Source organism: Rattus norvegicus (genome assembly GCF_036323735.1).
Source record: "Rattus norvegicus strain BN/NHsdMcwi chromosome Y unlocalized genomic scaffold, GRCr8 chrY_unlocalized_11, whole genome shotgun sequence".
Classification (NCBI taxonomy): Eukaryota; Metazoa; Chordata; class Mammalia; order Rodentia; family Muridae; genus Rattus; species Rattus norvegicus.
Genome location: NW_026947369.1, coordinates 605995 through 623622, shown reverse-complemented (window position 1 = coordinate 623622; position 17628 = coordinate 605995). Strand labels below are relative to the sequence as shown.

At 38.0% G+C, this 17628-nt stretch overlaps 1 long non-coding RNA gene across 3 annotated transcripts in view; it reads left to right on the top strand.

Moving 5' to 3' along the window:
- Positions 1-15010, top strand: part of LOC134484573 (uncharacterized) — a 59610-nt gene extending 44600 nt beyond the window's left edge. For 2 of the 3 annotated variants that reach the window (XR_010062045.1, XR_010062042.1), the window contains one exon: positions 2489-3093. This is a non-coding gene — a long non-coding RNA (uncharacterized LOC134484573). Of the gene's footprint in view, positions 1-2488; positions 3094-14871 lie in introns of those variants that run through there. The other variant, XR_010062043.1, reaches the window with a different exon arrangement.
- The last annotated feature ends 2618 nt before the right edge of the window (positions 15011-17628 follow it).

Genomic DNA, 17628 nt, shown 5'->3' with positions numbered 1-17628 from the left:
AATTGATGAAGCTAAGAAGTGCATTCTGCCAGGAACCGGATATAGACATTTCCTGAGAGACACAGCTAGAATATGTGAAATACAGAGGTAAATGATAGTGACAAACCCATGAACTGAATGAAAATGGACTTCTTGTGGTAAATGTTGGGAAATGATTACAAGATCTGAATGGGGCTTTAATCCCCACAAGGACAATGCCAATGAATGAAACCTTTCTGGTACTAAATCAATATTCAAAGACTGCACATGGACAGACCAATGGCTTCAACTGCATATGAAGCGGAAGATGGCCTTCGTGAGCACCAATGAAAGAAGAGGCCCTTGATCCTCCCTAGGTTTGATTCCCAGTTCAACGGAATGTAAAGAGACAGTAAGATGGGTTATAGAAAAAGGGGAAGGGGACAGGTTAGGGCTCTTATGGACAGGAAACTGGGTAAGGAAATTACATTTGAAATGTAATTAAAGAAGTATCCAATTAAAAAAGCATTAAAAATTCCTAAAAAAATGATAGAAGTAAAAGAAAAGAAAACTATCAATGAATCATACATATTGATGCAGAAATCTAAAGGGTATGTATCAGGGAATGGTAATCAGAGTAATACAGGTGGAAAGACTGAGATGACGATGTATTAACTAGATGCACATCTCTGTCCCAAATATCAGTGTCAGAAACAAAGTGCAGTATAGGAATCCAAATCAAGGCGGAGTTTACATTGAGCTGAGGATACAATACTTGTCATCCCTCCTTCCTTAGGACCTTTTTATCCTGGGCAAAAAGAATGAAAGCCATGAGCTATCAGAAAAACAACTGTACACTTCCTAATACCTGACTTTTGGAATAAAGAAATTAATGATAAAAAATCTCTGACTTCCAGGAACCATAACAAGCAAGGAAATCCAGATGTTACTAAGAGGGTCCCACCTTCTGAATCCCATATGTGGAAGGCTCAGATCAAGTCTATGTGTTCAGTGAACCCTCACAACCCCTACACAGCACTCACTGTGCTTTTCCATGTACCATATATTTTTCGTTTTTTAAACTAAAACCCTAGGCCAACTTCCTTCTCCCCATTTCTGATATCTACATTCTATTTGTTCTCCCTCCCAAATAGCTGTTTACACTGAAATAAAGGCCTATTAATAAAATCTAGAGGTACTGAATGAATGTCTGAGAGGAAGTTGCAGTCAGGAAAACACTAGTGACATCACAGGAGAAGCTAGGGCTCCCCAGTATACAAGAGATTATTCAGGGATGGCCTAATGATCATGTCACTGAGAACTGGCATGGCCTACCTCCTAAAGAGCTTTCTTTATATCGACCAGATTCTAGGGTGATGTTCCAGGTGTGTCCTTTGACACAGTGGAAAACTTTATGTAGAACATCTCTCTAAAGCTAGAGAGTTCTCTTTGCTTTATTAGTGGTTACATGCTCTGAATGAAGAAAGCTATAAAGGGTATGGCATGTGTAGAAAATATCTAGGAACATGGGACGTAGGAGATTCTTCTGTATTATAATTTTATTCCCATTTCCATTCCTGTGACAAACAGTTCAATTTCCTAAGTTCTATCTGTTTCCCAAAGGCCTTTGTTTCCCTACAGATATTTAATTGAGTGGATTTTGAATTTCATTTTCTAATTGTTCATTCCTTGATAGCGGACTTTATAGATATTCCTGAATGTGTCCTCAAAAATTCCGTTTTGCAATTCTAGTTTTTTGCAATGATTTTTGCAAAAAAGCTGGCCAAGCTAAAAAGTGAATGTAATAGTGTAAATATTGTGTACCTACTTCAAATGATAAACTCCCAAACTTTTATTTTATGCAAAAATTACCTGATATCAGTAAATCAAAGGGCAGCATGGACTATACAATGCGGTTATGTAGTCCCATTAGATATCATTTCAGTAATATCTACCTTCCTGTGTTCCAAGGGTGAGACTTCAAGCTTTTGGATGTTTTACCATGATTCTTTCTTCAAGCCATACTAAAGATACAGGATGATGGGAAGGGAGAGGAATGGCTTGAGGTCCAGTAAAAGCTAAACTTCAATAGGTACATAAGACCAGGATTGATATTGTCATTTGTGGATTCTCCATTCTTGACCTAGGACCTCAGAATCCATGTTAAAATTTCAACTAAATTCATAGATGTATAAGCCACCAAATATATATATATATATATATATATATATATATATATATATATATATATATATATATATATAATATAGATAAATCGATATAGAGATAGAGAAGAGATAGAGCTAGAGACAGAGACAGAGACAGAGACAGAGATAGATAGATAGATAGATAGATAGATCAGACACCAAAACTAGATACGATTAAGGTTAATAAAGCTAAGAAGTGCATGCTGCCAGTAACAGGTTATATATCTTCCCTGAGAGTCACAGCTAGAGCATGTCAATTACAGAAGTGAATGCTAGTGGCAAACCAGAGAAGTGTAACGGACCTCTTGTTGTTAAATTTTTAGAAAGGATTACAAGAGCTGAAGACATTATCAACCCCATCAGAAGAATAATGCGAATGAACAAGAACCTTCTGGTACTATAAAGATACTCAAAGACTGTACATGGACAGACCTATTGCTCCAACTGCATGTGTGGCAGAGGATGGCATTGTTGGACACCAAAGGAAGGAGAGGCCCTTGGTTCTCCATAGGTTTGACTCCCAGTTCAAGGAAATTTCAACGGGTAGTAAGGGTGGTTTAAGTGTAAAGGAAAGGAAACATTTAGGTCTCTTACGGAGAGGAAACTGGGAATGGAAATAACATTTAAATATAGATATAGAAATATCCAAAAAGTATTAAAATTAACTTAAAATTTAAAAAAAATGAAAGAAATAAAAGTAAATAAAACTGCAAGGTAATCAGACATATTGATTCATAAATCTAGAGGGACACTGTCAGGGAATGGTAGTCAGCATAACACTAGTGGAAAGACTGAGATGATGAACTCTCAACTAGAAGTATTTCTCTCTCCCAGATATCTGTGTCAGACACAAACTGCGATGTAGGAATCAAAAACATGGAGGAGTTTACTACGAGCTGAGGATACAATACTTGTCTTTCCCTCTTTCCTTGGGACTTTTTCCTTCTGGGAGAAAAAATAAAACCCATGCACGCTCAGAAAGAAAAAAAAAACAAAAACAAAAACAAAAAAAAAACAAACAAACAAACAAAAAAAACTGTACCCGTCCCAACACCTGGCTTTTGTAATAATGAAATTAATGATAATAAAATCTCTGACTTCCAGGAACCATAACAAACAAGGAAATCCAGATGCTACTAAAAGGCTACCACTTCCTCAATCCCATATGTGAAAGGCTCAAATCAAGGTTGTGTGTTCAGTGAACCCTCACAAACCCTGCTCAGCACTCACTGCGCTTTCCCATGTATTTCCCAAATATTTCCACATATTTCTTCATTTTTTAAAACTGGAACAGAAGGCCAACATTCTTCTACTCATTTTGTTATGTACATCGTCTTTGTTCTCTTTCCCAAATGGCTGTTTGCACTGAAATAGAGGCCATTTAGTAATCCCTAGAGGTACTGCAGGAATATATGTTATGCATTTTTTTTTGTGACATCACAAAAGCTAGGGCTCTCCAGGGTACAAGATATTTTTCAGGGAGGGCCAAATTACGATGTCACTTAGAACTGCCATGACCTACCTGCTAAACAGCTTTCTTTACATTCACCAGGTTCGACTTTGCCTTTTCCAGGAATGTCTACTGTGACACAGTGGTAACATTTATGTACTACACCTCTCTACAGCTGGAAACTTCTATTGCTTCATCAGTGGTTACAGGATCTACATGGAGAAAGTCAGTTACGGGCTTGTATTGAGTAGAAAAGATCTAGAAACATGGGATGTAGGAGATTCTTCTGGATAATAATTCTATTCCCAGGTCCATTCCTGTGACAAACAGTTCAATTTCCTAGGTTTTCCCTGTTTCCCACAGGCTATTTTTTCTCTACAGATGTTTAATTGAGTGAATTTTTTATTTCATTTTCTAATTGTTCATTCCTTGAAAGGGGACTTTATAGATTTTCCTGAATGTGTACTCAAATATACTGTTTTCAAATTCCAGTTTTTTGGCAATGATTTTGGAAACAAACATGGCCAAACTATGAAGTGAATTTAACAGTGTAAATATTGTGTACCTACATAAAATGATAAACTCCCAAATTTTTATTTTATGCAAAAAAATAACTGCCTGAGTAAATCAAAGGACAGCGTGGACTATGTAGTCCCATTAGATATCATTTCTGTAAAATCTACCTTCCCTTGTTCCAAGGGTGAGATTTCAGGATTTTGGATGTTTTAAGATGATTCTTTCTTCAGGCCAAAGATAAGATACAGGAGGATTGCCAGGGAGGGAAGAATTTGAATTCCAATGAAACCTCAACTTTATTAGTATCATAAGAACAGGAGCGAGTCTATTTGGCATTGCCATTTGTGGATTCTACATTCTTGATATACCTGCTCAGAGTCCATGTTAAATTCCATCTAATCTCATAGCTGTAGGAAAAGTGGAATAAATGACAATAAACATAAGTGGTTGGGGGTGAACTTGGGTATCCCCAGAAAAGTCACAGGTGCCAGGTATGCAAGAGGTTCTGATAAACCTAATGGGATGATGGTAGTTGAAATACCAAGCAGCAAAGAGATAGAACCACTAGAGTCTGCCTCCTGTAGCTAGACATAATCAGCCACCAAAACTAGATAAGATTGATGATCTTAAGAAGCACATTCTGTCAGGAACCAGATATAGATCTTTCCTAAGGGACACACCAAGAGCATGTCAAATACAGAAGTGAATGTGTTGTTGCAAAAATATAAAAATAAAAAAAATTGTCTTATATTCCGCTATCTCTGGCACTGTAGTTTCCCAAGTCTCTGCTAAATATCTTGGTTGAATACATCCCCACTGCTCAGCTGCCCAGTGTCTCATAGTCCCACACATGATCTTACACTCAAAACCTCACATGAAAGAACACACAACACAATAAACTTTGATCCAATTGATAAGATTTAATACCCTACTTAAGCATACAAAACCTGGTACCATCCATACCTTAGGAACATTAATTCCAACCAGTAAATACCCAGAGCAGAATCCTAACCTCACCTGCCATGGCTTCTCACCTCTCCTCCTGTCTCTCCTTTTTCCTCTAGTCTCTTCTATTTCCTTCAAACTTCTTTCCTGCCCATCCTTCCTTTTCCTCCAATGATAGGCCTCCTTCTATCCTGTACCTGCCCCTCACCTGTACTTCACAAATTTAATGGGAAATTGGTTCTGGGGAATTCACCTGAGTTCTGAGTACAGGACAAGGCAGCTGTCCTTGAAGCAGTGGATCAGGATCAACATACAGATAACTTCACTGTAAACAACGTTTCTCCCTTTTTGTCCAGTTAAACAGACTTGTCATTTATATATCAATTGAGTAAGATAATTACCGTTCTGCAATTTATAAAGCATTTGATATACTCAACACCCAGTCCAAAACTATACCAGTTAGAAAGTACATTTAGTTTTTCATTCCAGCTTCATCAAGGCTTAAAATCTATAGTATGTCTTGGCTAGCTTGTATACTATCTGATAACTATCCAATAAAATATGTATAGTCAGAGTAATACAGCCTGATAAACAATGAGACTATAATCAGTATCCAACCCTGTCAGAAATCTGAGAATGACCAAATATCTATACACATAGGAAGCCTAAGAGGACTTCTAGAACTGAGAGGTTGTAGAGACAAATCTCCACTAGCACAATCCCCTGTTAGCAACAGGTGAGTTTAAGTCTTCAGCCTTCTGACACAAGATCAACTGACAGCCTACTGAAATGTAGACTCGGAAGGGCTCACTATCCTGTATTGGCAGGGTTTATCAGTCAAATCCTCTGGATAATTTGTCCTTTTCTGGATAGTATTAATCTGCAGATGAAACAGGCATTTTTTCCAGTGACTGCCTAGCCACAAAGTATTGCCTCACTTGGAGGTAGAGATGTTCAAATTCATCATTAAATCTGCCAAAGGGGAACAGTTAGGAGAAGATAAGTAATAACAAAAGATAAGTAATAACTTTAAATCTCAAATTTTGTGGATTTCTGACATTTTTGAAAAGCATCTATCTATCTAAGACAATCTGGACTGTTGTCTTTATATATTAATTTTGTTTTGATAGTACTCTTACAAAGTCAGAGCCATGACTTCGCTATTTGAATCTTAACTCACAGGTGTAAGCAACTCAGAAGTCTGTAATGAAAACAATAATAGGACTGTCTCTTGTAATTTTAAATTTTTCTGTCCAATAATTTCTATACCTAAACAAAGAAAAGATTAAGCTTAGTTACCAAAGGCGATTATGACTGTATAACTCAATCTAGCTTATTACTCCTTGCTAAATTTCAACCAATTTTTCAATTCTTCATAAAAAACAACTTTAGAATAAACACTTCCAGCCCCACCCCAAATATTCCAGGGAAATGAGTTGTACATGGGTGTTGAGATATCCTTAGGGGTAGGGGGTAGGAAGAATGAAGCAAATGCAATAGCCGATATGTCCTGACTGGTCCCAGCTGAAAGTCATTGAGACCAGGATTCCAAGTAGTCACAGTCTGCAAAACACAACTCTCAAGACAGAGGTTTAGAATCGAGATATCTTTTTGTTTGATTCTCCTGAATATATTTTTCAGGCGGTCTACCACTATCAAACCTGATCGGTATGACTCTGTGAGGTTTCCAGAATCCTAAGCAAAATTTTTAAAAACACAAGGACAAAATCTTTCTCCCAAAATAATCTGTACTTAATCTGAAACAAGAGAAGCTTGTATCTTACACTCCCTCCCAGAGTAATAATATAAGCATAAAACTCAAATTCACACCCATCATAAAGATTAAACAATTTTTAAAAAAGGAATTTATGTAAAAATGATTCTGATATAAATCCGTTCTTGGTGATATCAGGAAATAAACCCAAAATTCCCATGGAGCCCATATTAAGAGAATTTGAGCTTGCTATTGTCGTAAATATCAAAAGTAACCGAAAACCATCGCTAGACTTCATCAACGAGCCATATAGGGGGGTAATTCATACCTTCTATCAATTCTAATATCAATAAGGAACACTTTAAACCAGGACTTTTGCCCAAAATATCTCAATCTGTTAAGCTCTCTAACTGGAAGCCACAGATTTTTCTTTACCCTTAATAACTTCTACAATATATGTCTGCATTCACTTTCCCTGGTGTTACAGACATTTCATCACAACTCTCTACTTGGTAGTGCCTAATTTTTTCCCTAAGTTCTGAGCAGTAGATGAAAATCCCCACCTAATTTAGGTAATCTCTCTACTCTCTTCTTTCTAAAAACAAACTTAATCACTTGTTAATAATACCTGAAAAGAAGAAATACCTTGTGTAACTAGGATTTCCACCCAAAATTCCCATGTGGAGACCATGTTAAAAAGAAAATGAGTATCCTGAAAGACATTCTAAACAACTTTATTTAAAAAGCAGCTTTAATATCTTAACTCTCTGAGCTGCCATTACTTATTACACAGAATGGTACCAACATCCTGTCAGCCCAGGATGTTTCCCCATTTCTTTGTTTGATTTTCTGCTCTTAAGTTATCAAGAATTAATAGGGCACCAGAGTCCTCTTACTTAGAAAATAAAAATTTTATTTTTATGATTACTAGTGGATTCTTGCCCATCATCTTGGTTTGCCATCTGTTGTTGTAAAAAGAAAAAAGAAAAAAGAAAACTTGTTTTTTTTACCCTGCTATCACTAGCACCGGAGTGTCCCAATATATCTGGTACATATCTTGGTGAAAACACATCCCTACTCCCTGTCCGTCCAGTTTCCCTTGCCGCCACACACTTTTCTATATTCAAACTCTCACATAGAAGAACACATAACACAATCATTTTGACCCAATTGATAAGATATAATTGCCCACTTAAATATACAAAGCACTTTACCATCCATCCCTTAGGAATATTAATAACAACCTGTAAATACACAGAGCATAATAGTAACCTCACCTGCCATGGCTTCTCACCCTCTCTTCCTATATCTCCTTTTTCCTCTAGTCTCCTCCTCCTCCTTCAAACATCTCTCTCACCCATCCTTCCTTCTCCTTCAATGGCAGGCCTCCTTCTATCCTGTACCTGACCTTCACCTGTACTTTACAAATTCAATGGGAGGTGGTTCTGGAGAAGTCACCTGAGTTCTGAGTACATGAGTAGGCAGCTGTCATTAGGGTAGTGGAATTAGCATCAAAATACAGATAACTTCATGGCAAACCACAACAAGTAGCTTTGATATCCTAGAGATATCTTTAAATCCATGTAAAATTGCAAATGTGATCAGGTTCTAGTTTCTTCTTGTCCTTGATGCTGAGAAAAGTGATACCCAATAGTGTATGAGAACAAATATTACATAGTACACGTAAAGAAAACAAATTACTCCCAAAGCCAGCGTAACTTCATAAGTAAGCAATTTGAATTTAGAGAGAAATGGTTTAATATTGTATTATTTATCTTTAAATATACTCTAATAAGAATCTTTTAAAAAGCACAAATCTAAATATCTTTATAAAAATGTCATATCTACTTTAAATGATCAGAATGCACACCTGTGAATGTCAAACCTTATTAAGTCCTATCAGGAAGCTGAGGGTACAACTGGGACAGAAATCAGTCCTCAGCAGTCCAGCCTCTGTGACAGTCACACCATTAGCCGGTGCCACCATTGTACTTGATGCCAGATCTTAAAAAGTCCCAGCTTTTCCGAACTTCAAATTGTCCCCTAAATTGTTTTTTTTTCTTTTTTTTTCTTTTCTTTTTTTTTTTTTTTACATCAGAGCCAGTAGTTAAATCATGTTAGCCAGCTTAACGAACAATTTTATTTTTCCAAATTTTTTTATGGGTGATGGCCATTGCTCATTATTCTACATTTCCTTGGGTGATGGTGGAAGCATTGGTCTGCCACAGAGGAAACTCCTAAAAGACCTCCACCACTATTATTGCAAATGCCAATGATTTTGCTCCCTGAGTGGTGGGAAGCTACGGGACGATTTTTATGTACTTCTTAGAATTAGAGAGATATGAGGGGAAAAACCGAATGAAACACTTCATGAAGTTCTCAGTACACTTGGTCCTTGGTTCTATGACTCACCAAGGTGCAATGAGTCAGTGCTAAACAGTGGGCCATACTCCAGGATTTCTAAAACACTGTGCCATTCCTCCTTCAAAGGCCTTGGCCATACTCCATGCCAGAACCAAATTTAAACAATGCTTTCACCATGGATAGAATTTGAAATAATATACTGAATAGGGAGAGTGGACAGCTTTAACTTGTCCTTCACTTTAATGGAATTACTTTAAGTTTCTTTATATTTAGCTTGATGTTCATTACTGGCTTGCTGTCCATTGCTTCTACTATGTTTCTCCATAGGACTTGTCTCCCTTATCACTTTCAAGCTTTAAGCATAAAGAGGGATTGCAATTGCTTTTTCAGCATCTAGTGAGATTATCATGTGATTTTTTTTCAGTTTCATTCTATAGTAGATTATATTGATGGATTTTCAGAAATTGAACCATCCCACTAGAAATTAAAAATTACACAGCATAACCTATGAAAGGGAGCACATACTCGCCTGCATACTCTAAAACCACTCCCCCCAAAAAAAGCAAAAACAGCATGTAAACAAAAAAAAAAAAACATGCACCCTACAGAACAGATTTTATACTAACATACACACTCAAGCATCCCACAAAAAACAAAAACAAAAACAAAAACAAAAATACATGCAAGCAAGAAAACCCCACACCCCCAACATCAAAATAACATGAAGTAAATATCACTGGTCACTAATACCTTTAACCATTAATGTCCTCTATTAAACAATAAAAGGACAGAGGATAACACAATGGATTTAAAAACAGGATCTGTCATTCTGTTGCATTCAAGAAACACTCCAGCAATTGTGATAGACAAAGCCTCAGACTAAGGTGTTGGAAAAGGTTTTCCAAGAAATTGAAACAAGAAACAAGATGGTGTAGCCATTCTAACATCCAGCAAATCAGTCTTTCAACCAAAAGTAATCAAAAGAGAAGGGGAAGGACACTTCATATTCATCAGAGGAATAATCCACCAAAATGTCATCTCAAATCTGGGTGTCTATATCCCAAAGACAAAAGTAGCAACATTAGTGAGAGAAATATTGCTGAAGCTGAATATCACATCGAACCTCACACATTAATAGTGGGGGACATCAATGTGACATCTCAACAAGGGCACGTCATTGAGACAGAAACTAAAAAAGAAAACAATAAAAATAAAGATATAACTGACACGAGTTTAAATTAATCTGACCTCACCGATTTCTACAGATTTTTTTCACATGAACACAAAAGTACACACTTTCTTTTCAGTACTGCACGGAACCTTATCCTAAACTGAACATGTTCTCCCTCACAGAACAAGCAACAGCAGATACAGAAAGACTGTGCTAACCATTGAATCATCTCAGAACACAATGGATTAAAACAATAACAAAAAGTCAATGAACTCATGGAAATTCAATAGCTGGAAACTGAAGCACCACCAGTTCAGAGAAGACTTGAAAAAAAAAGTGTTCTTAGAATTCAGTGAAAATGATGGCATAACGTCTCCAAACTTAAGGCAAATAAGGAAAGCAGTGCTAAGAGGAACGTGCACATGCAGCAGAGAGCACTTTCATAAAGAAACCGGAGTGACCCCATACTAGCAACTTCCCAGCACACCTGAAAGCTCTAGAATAAAAAGAATCAAATACATATTAAAGGAGGGGACAGAGAGAAATGATCAGACTTGGGGTGAGAGTGATCCATCAGAAACAAAGAGAATACAAATATCAACAAAAACAATAACTGATTCCTTGGGAAAATCAACCAGACAGACAAACCCTTAAACAGATAATGTAATAGAAGGTAAGACAGCATCCAAATAACAAAATCAGAAATGAACAGGGAGTCAACCTATTGACACTGATGGAAGGCACAGAATCATTAGGTCTCAAAAACCTGCTGTCTACAAAATTAAAATCTCTGAACTAAATGGATGATTGTGTAGATGAATACCACTGACCACAAGTAATCTGAGGTAAGATGAACTATGTAAATAGCTCTACAACCCCTAGAGAGACACAAACAGTAATTAAAAGTTTCCTCACTGAAAAATCCCCAGGACCAGAATGATTGAGTGCAGACTCCAACCAGATTTTCAAAGAATTCTCAACCTACTCCAAAACACAGAAACAGAAGGAAAATCGCCAAACTGATTCAATGACAGCACAGTTGCCCGGACACCAATATCACAAAACGACTCAAAAAAGAAAGAATTTCAGACGAATTTCCCTTACAAACATCGGTCGAAAAAATACTAGGTAAAATGCACCAAAACAAAATCCAAGGACATATCAATGTGCCATCCAGCGCCATCTACTAGGCTTTTTCCTGAGGATGCAGGAGTGGATCAATCTATGAAAACCCATCAAAGTGATCCACCATATTAACAAACTGAACTGAAAAAAAATATTCTGCCCGCAGCATTTCACATTTATGTGGGAGCTCCCCTTGAATTTAACTTTGTGGTAGTTGCTTATCATGACAAGTATATATATAAATTTGTACATATATATTTTAGTAAAGTAACATATTAAATTGTTATATCCTAACATAATTTATAACAAATATTAATATATTATATTAATATTAACATATTGTATTTATACATAAATTATTATATTCATATGTTAAATATAATTAATATTATTATATTGTTACTATATTAAATTAATACATAGTGATATAATATTGTAACTGATATATTACATTAATATGTCAAAATTAATATAGTAAGTATTAATATATTAATATGAATTATTAATATCCACTATTACAAAATGGTGTGAAGGAGCTGAATGAAGAAACAAGGAAAAAATTGCAAGACTATCTCTTTAGATGCTGAAAAGCCTTTGAAAGAATCCATCGTCCTTCCCTATTTATGGTCTCAGGGAGACCAGGGATGTCAGGCACATACCTAATGCAATAAAATACTAAAATAAATCCAAAATATATTACACAAAATGCAATATAGCATGGCAACTGTTCATATCAAAATAAGGGGGGAAAAGCAAAAGGCAATTCAACTAAATTGGAGAATGAGAACAGACTTCTAATCTCGCAGCATCCTTTCAGTAAATTCCTTAAATTCCCAGCTAGAGCAAAAAGACAATCAAAGGAAGTCGAGGGGATGATATCGGAAATAGAGAACTCAGTGTATCGCCATTCACACATCATATAATAGTGAACACATTTGATCCCAAAGTTTTACCAGAAATGACCTATATATGAAAAACACCTTCAGCCAAGTGGACAGATTAAATGAAAATAATCTGTCATGCAAATGACATAGAGGCTGAGAAGAAATTATGGAAGCAACACCAATCACAATGGGTATATTTTATTTATATAAAATATAAAATATGAAATATAAAACAACTCTAACCTAGCACATCAGAAACATGTCTGTTGTGAACTCCAAGTCTCTGAAGAGAGAAACTGAGGAAGGTAGCAGAAGACAGAAAGACCTCCCTTGCTCACGGATGGGTAGAATTAAGAGAATCAAAGAGGCAATCTTACTTTTGGGTGAAGATACAATGTTGCTATCTTGCAGTCAGGTGTGACATGGTTGCCAAGGTGCATGCAGGACTAAAGGCAATCTTACAGTCTTGTGTGGAGTCAAAGAAGACATCTTGCTGTTTGGGTGTGACATGGTTGCCCAATGGGCACATGTGACATCATTGGCTGAGGAAGCAGGGTCAACCTGAAACATCTCCGGCTTTCTAGCATGCAGATTGTGTCACAATTTCTAAATCACATAAGTCACCGAAAATAACCAGGGTAAAAATCTCTGACAGAGGGATGGCAGGCATTACTGGAGAAGGAAATGGCTTTGATATCTGTAAGAACAAACTGCTCATGCCACGCCTTCCAGTCAGCCCAAGTATCATGGGAGGAGGAGATCTAGATTTAGAGACTGAATGTTTAATGTTTTCTTGGGAAATTTTAGCCTGCTCGCGACAGTTCACTGTTATCAGGAAATATTTGAAGTGGAATACTATGCAGGTATGAAAAATAAGGACATTCTGAAGCTGCGGTCACCTAGAATGAACGAGTTGAGAAACCTGAAACTCCTCTGGGTGAGATCATTGAAGACCTCGAGAAAAAGCAACACTGGGCCTTGGTCACTGAAGACAGATATCCATAGAAAATACAGCAGACATGACTGAGGAAGAAACAGCTGTGTCTACTGGACTATTGAGAAATGGTTAGAGCCACTACAAGGGGAGATCTCTATTAACAGAAAATTTGATCCAGAAATACTGTTGAGGAAAGCTTGTTGAAATTTCTGAACCCAATGTGTCCATAAAGAAAACACACAATCTGGTTAGTATGATTATAATCTATAAATGTGTATTGGGTAGATCAAACCCTATCATAATGAATTCCCCAACCATAAAACCCCTTGCTACATGTGCTTTCTCCAGGCAATATGGATTCTTTCCATCATTACTTCATCCTCTTTTTCCTCACTCCTCTCCCTTCCCCTCTTACCCTCTTCTGCCTCTCTACCTAAACCCACAGTCAAACCTCCAGTACCATCTTTCCCCTCCGGCTATCAGTAATAGGCTCTAGCATCTACTGACCAGTTAAAATGGGAAGAAGGTTCATATGCGAGCACAATCACCTGAGTTCTTGATAGAGGGCCAGTCAGGGGGAAACGTCCTTTGAGGAAGCAGATAAATATCAGGATACAAATTGCATTTGCTGGGGGAAGAGCAAATCCTTATAATGCTTTCCATATCTATCCAGTGGATTCTGAGAAAATGGGGAATATTCTTCCTTAAGACCCAGCTATACTACACCTGGTCTTATATCTGAAAAGACCTCGGCCATACGGCAAGGACATATACTCCATTATGTTACTAGTGGATTTCTTCACAATGAACAGAAAATAGAAATAAGCCAGATGCCTCTCAAATAAACAATGGCTACAGATAATGTGGTTCATTTACACAATGGAATACTACACACATATGAAAAATAAGGACATTGAGAAGCTGCGGTCAAGTAGATGGAATAAGAAAGTATTGTCCTAATGAGGTTACTGAGACCCAAAGTAACATGTAGATATTCACTTAAAAGAGGGTATTAGCCATAAAGTACAGATCTCACACACTAAGATCTACGGAACCAAAGAGGATAAACAAGTAGAAAGGGCCAAGAAAAAGTCTTGAATTTCACTCAGAAGGAGGAATAAACTAATGAGAGGAGGCAGATGGCAGGAAAAGATTGTCTGCCTAAGGGGATGGGAAGAGAAATGGGGTTTGAGAATCATTTCTTGGGAGAGACGGGCAAGAGGGACAGAGGGCCAAGAGAATAAACTGAAATCAAAGACTGTGCAGAATGGGTGCTATCTCTATGATTTTCCTGCAATCTGGAAAGTGTGAGGCTACCCCAGCGTCCATGAGGGTGACTTTAGCTGAGACTGTTAAAAGTGAGGATACAGATACTGAAATGGTCACTTTCTGTAGCCAGAGAGGAACCAAGGTGGAAGGATAAGGACCCAAACCCACCCCCAAAATTTTGACCCAGAAATTGCCTCCACCATAAGAAACACAGGGACAGAAATGGAACAGGAAAAGAGGGAATGGCCAAAGGATAAGTGGCCGGATGTGAGCCTTATCCTAATGGCAAACGACAAACACTGACATTAATAGTCCTTTCTTGTGTTTGCAGACGGGATGGTAGCGTTATTGTCCTCTGCAAGGCTCCACCAAGCAGCCGACTGACACAGAAGCAGAGGCGCACGGACAAATATCGGACGGAGCACAGTGATTCTCAGCAAAGAGCTGAAGGAAAGACTGAGAGAGGCAGAGGAGCACAATGGTCTTCACGTGGGTTCACTATACCCGTCGCCTGTCTGTGGATCCTGTTTTCCCACACGGGCGTTTCCAGGACCTGGTGGGAAACGATGAATCTAGTTCTGCAGAGACTTGATGTGCCAGGGGATTGGGTGTACCCAGAGGGGTCCTCCACTCTCTCAGAGAAAAAAGGGGAGAGGCTAGTAGGAGGGACTGTAAATGGTGGGACCCTGGAGGAGTGTGGTGACAGGGCATCATTCAGAATGTTACCTGTTGAATAGATGCAACTATTCTTGCAAGGGGGCACAGGCATGACATCACTGGGACGGGGTGTGACATCATGGGTGTTGGTCATGACATGGTGTGGGTGGGACATGACATTATGAGAGTGGGACATGACCTAATGGAGGTGGGGGCATGATATCATAGGGATAGGGGCATGATATCATGATATCATGAAGCTTCAGGGAAAATAGATGAAACTAGAAAAAAAAAAGCCATCCCAAGAGTGAACTGAGACCTAGAGACACAAACATGGCGGGCATTTACCTATGATTGGTATCAGCTGTGAGATAAATGTTATTCTATCTACAATCTACAAATGCAGAGAGGACACAGGAAAGGAGAAGGCCGGTGAGGGGGAAAGCATCGACCTCTCTGAAAGGAAAACTGGAACAGATTCTGTGGGTGAGTGCGGACGACTGAGGACAGGAGCGGAATGTTGGTGGGGAAGATGGAGGGATAGCACGGTACAGAGAGAACGGGACAGAATTAGGGGACATACAGGTTAATGCAGAAACTCGATGGATGCACTGGTTAATTCATGGAATCTAAAGGGCAAACTCCAGAGGATTTAATTTGACTGAGAACGCAGAGTTCGAAACTTCAATCCTTTGAAATCAAGCAAGTGCGACCTCAGGGTTGGGACGGGGCACATTCAGTAGAGCCTGTTTCTGAGAAGGTCAAATGGAGATCTCTGAACAACAGACCGATGCTGGGACAGAGATTATAAAGGCTCAAGCAAACGAGGCCTTCGTGGTACCTTAAGCCTCCATCGATATCAATGCACCCGAAAACCCCTTCCCGCTCTCCAAGGTTTGTGTAGCCTTTGTTCAACCCGAGTAAAATATATGCACACAGCGCGTCCCTGAATACCTTCTAACAGAGTTGTGACACTGAATATCTTGGAGCAACCCCCAACTCACTTGCAGGCTGACCAATGTTCTGTTGACCGACTAGTTCCTGGGGCCTCTTCACACTTTTGCACCTGGACACTCTAGGAAGCATACAACAGAGATTTGTGTGTGTGTGTGTGTGTGTGTGTGTGTTTGTGTGTGTGTATATTTTTATGTGTGTGTTTCTATGTGTGTGTTTCTGTGTGTGTCTCTATAAGTGTATGTGTGTGTGTCCCTGTGTGTTTCTCTGTGTGTGTATTTTTATGTGTGTCAATGTTTGTATGTGTGTGTGTCTGTGTGTGTCTCTCTGTGTGTATGTGTTTGTGTATATGTGTGTATATGTGTGTCTCTGTGTGTGTGGGTCTCTGTGTGTGTGTCTGTCTGTCTATCTGTCTATGTCTCTCTGTGTGTGTCTTTTTGTACGTGTGTGTGTAGATGAGCAATGAAAAGGTTTGTGACCAAAGACCCAAGTTAGTGAGAAATAAGACAGTTTTTCACAATTTTTCAGGCTTTTGGGATTAGTAGACATTACATAACCATCTTTTCATTCATAGCAGGAATAATCAAAATTATTAAATAATAGTAGGCAGAAAATTGTAACGACATACGTATGCTAGCTAATTTAAATTCCTTATTTCGTCTCTGGAACATTATATATTATCTTTCTGGTTCTTCTTGAAATTCTTTGAAGATGTGAAAACCGGTATGTGTTTATCTGTACACATTCATAAAGCATGGCTGTTGCTCTAGTGATGGACAGAAGGCACGACTGTCAAGAGACAGACTGACTTTCTTTCCAAAGGATTAAATCTTCATGTTCATGGAGGCAGATTTGGTCTTAGGTGCAGATGTTTAAAATCCCCTGACAATGCTTCCTACAGCTACCGTTTCCTATATGTGGTAATATCCTACGATGTGGGTTTGTTCTTTGAATTTTGTTTCAAGATTTACAAGAAAGTTTCGACTGCATGTAATATTTGGAGATGTTGTTTTTGGTTTTTTTTTTTTTTTCTTTTCTATTGATGTTTTCCGGGGCATAGACTCTCAGGCATTTTCCAATCCATCCCTCACAGCAGGGGCTGCAAATGAGATGAGTCTTCATCAGGAATAAAGGAAAGAAGACAGGTAAGGTAATAGAGGACCCCCTGATGTATTAATCCCCTGTGAATCTGAGATGACTGTTGTCATCAACCTGTATATATAAAATTTAGCTTTACAACAAAGTACACTCGCATCAGTTTAAACCTTTGTACTTTCATTGTGTAAATATTTGCAATAAAGTGAGTTTTCAAAGTGATAAAGTTCTGTGATGTGTGTAACACTTTTAACAGATTCCCTTGTATAACTTAATAGAATACAGAAATGGTTTTCCTTCATGTATGTAATGAAGACAGTGTCTTTTCTAACAAGATATGTAGTAATATTGGCCTCTATAAAATTTAATATGTTCATACCTT